Raw genomic sequence first — 5,599 nt, 5'->3', positions numbered from 1 at the left:
TGCTGTGTGTTTGGCCAGCAAAGCATCCGTGTGTCTGTCCCCTGCACCCCAGAGCCCTCCCCTGTGTGTTGAGTTCACTCCCCTTAACTCTGTTTCTTCTACATGCTCCACCCCCACCTGCTCTCTGAGATCCACAAGCTGCAAACCATGAACGGAAATGATCATTGGACACCGTCTTAGCAAAGAAACCACCTAAGCAACAATCATTGCTTTAAAACTAGCCCCTCTCCCTCCCAGAGCCTGGCCTAGAACCCAGGAGTCCTGGTTCCCAGGCCCCCCCGCAATGCACTAGATTCTTGGCCAGGAGCTCAACTATTGAGGTGTGCCCCCATGAAGAGAAAGGGCCTGTATCTCACAACTCGACCCAGAAATAACCCAGCAGTGTTAGCTCACAACAAAGTCTGAGTCACAAATGATGCAGCTCCCATCCAAGGAGTGGGTGGGGGGTTCTAGTGGTTTGACGTGGGGCGGGGGACACTGGGAGTAAGGACCCTGGGTTCTGTTCCAAGCTCTGGGAGGGAGGTGGCGTCTAGTGGTTAGAGCAGATCAATAGTTGTGTGGAGTCCTGTGTTATCTACATGTTGTGGGTACAACTCCTGTGAAATGCGGCCCCTTCCTATTCTAGATAAAATCTCAGTCACACCCAGCCCTCCCCAGAGTGTTCGTTACACAGGCCCCATCCACGGAGCTGGGACCCTGAGAACCCCAATGGGAACCCAACGCTACTGGGAAAACAGCCCCCAACGGCATGGTACACGAGACCAAGGTTGAATTCTGAGGGGAGTGGGGTCTCGTGGTTAGAGTGGGGGGGGGAGAAAGGGGCTGGGAGCCAGGATTCCTGGGTACTATCCCTGGCTAGGGGAGGGCAGAGGGGTCAAGTGGTTAGAGCAGGTCTGTGTGGGGAGCCAGAAACCAGTGGTTCTAGTCCCAGTTCTGGGAGGGGAATGAGGTCCAAAGGGCTAGACTGAGGGGGCCTGGAGTCAGGACTCCTGGGTTCTGGCCATAGCTCGGGGAGGGAAGGGGAAGGGAGGGCACTGAGTTAGATTCGGGGATACAGGTGCTGAGACCCAGGATTCTGGTTCTACCCTGTGTGCGGCTGCAGCCTCATTGGTTTGTGCAGGGAGGAGAATGAAACGGCGTGTTCCTCGCTGCTCGGGCACGGGCTGCACACGTCTGTCTCTCTCTCTCCCCACCCTCTGCTGCCTCTAATCCCCTTTGTGTTCTTCCTACTCTTCCTTAGGGTCTCACGGCCCCTCCGCCTTCCTGACCGGCCTGATCCCTCATGGAACCTCATTCTTCCCGGCCAGTCTGGCCCCTCACCGCACCTCTGCCTTCCCACCAGTCCGGCAGCCAATGGGAGCAACCCCCAGCTGGTCGGGAAAGGAAATCAAGTGGCAGCTGCGTGTGGCACCCCCTGCTGGGGTTGCTGCCTGTGGGCTCTGGGGCTGAATATGGGGACAATGATGACCTCTGCCTCTGCCTCTGATCTTCCATCTGGTCCTCACCAACCTGCTCACGTCCTGCTTTATAATTCTGTTCTTTATAATTCTGCCTAGGCTCCTGCTGGGTCTTCGGCATGGCCATGTATGAGCTCCTCAAAGCCTGCCTCTCCCCGGGCATGTTCTCTGCCATCTTCCTCCTCATCCTCTCCAGCCTGGACCGCTGCACTCTCGACTGCCCCCCGTCTGGTGCTGCCATCCCCGCACTGTGACCTGGGTCAGGAAGCTGGTCGCGGTTGTATAGCTGGTTTCTTTCGCCCTCAGCGCTCCCTAACTGGGTTTTCTGGAACTCCTGGAGATGGAGGGGGCAGGGTCATCTGGACGAATAGTTACACCTTCTCTGGAGAGGGAGAGGGAGCCGAGATGCAGGCCTGGAGGAGACCTCTCCATCTGCTGCTGTTCAGGGTGCAGTTTCTGCTGGGCTTCCTGCTGCCTCTTTGCACCAGCGTGGGATGCCAGGTTCAGACAGGGCTGGAGATAAAGAAGAAGAGGTTGGTGAGGAGAGGGAAGCCTTTCAAAGTCACGGTGACTGCGGTGATGTCATTCTTGCTCTGCTGGCTGCCCGACCACCTCTGCCACGGCCTGCTGTTTTACAAGAATGCGTTGCCAGGGTTGGTCACGAGTGCCTGAAAGTGCCAGGAGTCAGAGAGCACTGGCAACTTGTCATCCCGCCTGTTCCTTCATTCCTGACGGTTCTGAAACCTGATGGGTTCCAGGTATCTCAATGTTTATAAACCGAGCAGTGTCCTTGGGATTCCAAATTCCTTGTTATCTGCAGAATCCCATGTGTTCTAGGTCTCTCAACATTATAAAACTCAATGGGTGTTGAGAGTTTCAGATCACTAGCTGGCTACAGAATCAATGTATTCTAACCTAACTGATTCTTCTGGGTTCTGTGTCATTGGTTGGCTCTGGAATCTTCCCTTTAAGTCTCTCAAATTGCTCACACTCAATAGGGTCCATGGGTTCTAGATTCCTGGCTGGTGCTAGGACCCCAGTAGATTCTAGAGTGTTTTTAAACCATATAGAATCCAACAGGTTCCAGCTTCTTTGATAGATCTAAAAATCTCATGGGGGTTCTAGATTTCTAAATGGTTTAAAATCCATTTGGTGTGGTGTATTATAGGAGAGTCTGTGTATTATAAACGCAATAGCTAGTTCTTCTCTCATGCTTTTCCACAGTAGATCACAAAGAACTTTGCCAAGGAGGTCAGGAGCAGTTTCCCAGTTTTTACAAATGGGGAAACTGAGGCCAAGGTCACTCAGTCCACTAGTGGCAGAGCCAGGAATAGGATCAAGGCCTCCTGAGTCCTGGTCTCTATCAATCCTGACTCCTCAGACAGTAAGCTCTCTCGTGCAGGAATTGTCTTTTTCCTCTATCTTTACACAGCACCTACTACAGTTCAGTATGGGGCCATGACTACACCACCCACTGGGTTCTAGCCCTAGCTGTGAGAGGGAAATGGGGGTTGGTTTAAAGTAATGGCTGTTTCTTAGGTGTTTGATCTGCTAAGACAGTGTCCAAATGATCATATTTATTTATGGTTTGCTCTCTCAACCAGAGAGAGCAGGTTGCGGGCGAGCATGTAGAAGACACAGAGCTAAGGGGACCCTCACCGGCACCAGCTCAACAGAACCAACCCCCACCTCCCTGAGCCAGCCAGTCCCCACCCTGGAGCCAGATTGGAACCAGCACCTCCTGGAGGAGAAGGCCCCATATCCCATTCCCCACCCCTATGAGCCAGCCCATCCTCCAGATCACAGCAAGGTGATATTATCAGAATAGCTGTGTATTTGACCTACTATACTGTCCCCGTCCCCACTCCTCCTACATCTATTATTCCTCTTTCCCTTGGCCCATATTTCTACCTTGTAGGGGTGAGTTCCATCGGCTATAGCCCAGTTGCTTGGAATATCTAGCCTGGATATTCTGGAGGACCAGAGGGTGCCCAGAGAGATCCTCTCCAATGGTGCCTTCCTAACCCCCTCTTATTTCTCCCTTCCTCTTGCCCTCACCCTTGTCCCCTCCTCTGTTGTCCCTTCCAATCCCTCTTCTCTCTCTCCCCAGGGCACCATGGACCAAGGCAAGACACCTCTCCCACTAATTGCTGGGGCAAATACCAGCAAGACCCCAGCAGCTGTGAGCAATGCTCACCTGGCTGCGGCCGTGTTGCTCTTCCCCACCTTCCTGGTGGATGTGATAGGAAACAAGCTGTACCAGAGGGTGCTGGGGCTGAAGATGTGGAGGATGGTGACCATCCTCTGGTTCCTTCACCTGGCTACCTTCTCTTCACCCTGCTGATCCCCTTCTTCGCTGTCTACATCCTCCTGGGTTTCCACTGGGTCTTCAGCATGGCCATTTGCAAGCTTCTCTACACCTCCATCTCCATGGGCATGTTCACCTCCATCTTCCTTCTCACACTCATCAGTCTGGATCTCTATACCGTCACTCAGCATCCCATCTGGTCTTGGAATCACCACACTGTGCCCCAGGCTCAGAAGCTGGCTGTGGGTGTGTGGCTGGTCTCCTTCGGTCTCAGCACTCCCTACCTGGCTTTCCAGGAGACCCACATGCTGGATGGGGGCAGAATCATCTGCATCAACAACTATGCCCTCTCCAGAGACTGGAACGGAGACAAGCTGCAGGGGATGGGAAGATGGGTCCACCTGTCCGTCTTCATGGTCTGGTTCCTGCTGGGCTTCCTACTGCCCTTCTGCACCACAATGGGATGCTATGGCTGGTAGGGCTGAAGTTGAAGGAGAAGAAGCTGGCGTGGGCTGGGAAGCCCTTCAAAGTCATGGTGGCCACAGTGGTTTCCTTCTTCCTCGGTTGGCTGCCCTACGACCTCTAACAGAGCTTGAACCTCCACAAGAAGGAGATGCCAGAGTAGGTGGCAGGTGCTTTCTTGGTCATTCATACCTTCACATCCTGCTTCACCCCCATCCTCTACCTCTTTGTGGGGGAGAAATCCTGGCAGGTCTTCAGGACGTCTCTTCTCACGCTGGTCAAAGCGGCTTTTGTCGATGATCTCAGCAGCAGTCTCCCCTAGTCTAGTTGAAGACAGGGGTCAGAAATCTAGAACAGAAAACAGGTGATGGACTGAAAATGCCTAGGTTTAGGGAGAGTTGAACATTTGGTATCCCATTTCTTTCTAGATTCCTCATGGTTCTAAATCCTAATGGGTTCCAGGCACCTCACTGTTTATAAACCCTGCAGTGTTCCTGGATTCTAGATTCCCTCCTCTCTCTGGAATCCCATGCGTTCTAGGTCTCTCATTTTTTTTCATACTGAATGGCCATCAATGGCACCAAATCAGTAGCCAGCTCCAGAATCTTGTTTCTTTTAGGACTCTCAATGTGGTGTAACCTAACTGATGCTCTTGGATTCTGCATCTCTAGGTGGCTCTAGAATTTCCTTCATTCTAAGCCTCTCAGTGTGTTCATACGCAAAGTCCATGGGTTCTAGATTCCTGACTGGACCAAAGACATCACTGGATTCAAGAGTGTTTTCAAACCACATAGAATCCAACTAATTTCAGATTCTTTCCTGAGATTTTCATTGTGGTTCTAGATTTCTAAATGGTTTTTAATCCAGTAGGTGTACTATATTGTAGAAGAATCTGTGTATTACTTTAGTGATATCTAGCTCTTCTCTAGTTCTTGTCATCAGTAGATCTCAAAGAACTTTATCAAAGAGATCAGTAGCAGTCTTCCAGGTTATACAAATGGGGAAGTTGAGTCACAGAGTGGGGATGTGACTTGGTCAAAGACACCCAGTAGAACCTTTGGTCTGGCCAGTGGCAGAACTGAAAACAAACCCAGGTCTCCTGCATCCCAGCCAGGTCTCTATATATTGTATCTCCATAGATTGTGAGCTTTCTGTGACCTGGACTGTTTTTTTACTCTGTGTTTGTACAGCGCCTAGCACAGCAGGGTGCTGGGTCAGGACTAGGGCTCCTGGAACTACCTGAAATAAAATATAATAAGTATAATCATTCCCAAGCATTCCTTGAATGACATAGATTCTGTAAAGTTTGTGTGATGGCTCTGAAATACTTTACAACCGCCGCGTGACCCGGTCACTGGGATATTTAGTGTGT

General features: G+C 51.5%; 1 pseudogene; it reads left to right on the top strand.

Annotated features, from left to right (window-relative positions):
• The first annotated feature begins 1,576 nt into the window (after positions 1 to 1,576).
• LOC140902961 (probable G-protein coupled receptor 33) lies at positions 1,577 to 4,579 on the top strand (annotated as a pseudogene).
• The last annotated feature ends 1,020 nt before the right edge of the window (positions 4,580 to 5,599 follow it).

This window comes from Lepidochelys kempii, chromosome 24 (assembly GCF_965140265.1).
Source record: "Lepidochelys kempii isolate rLepKem1 chromosome 24, rLepKem1.hap2, whole genome shotgun sequence".
In the NCBI taxonomy this organism is placed as follows: Eukaryota; Metazoa; Chordata; order Testudines; family Cheloniidae; genus Lepidochelys; species Lepidochelys kempii.
Note: the sequence above shows the minus strand (reverse complement) of the source record. Positions and strands in the feature narration are given on the sequence as shown.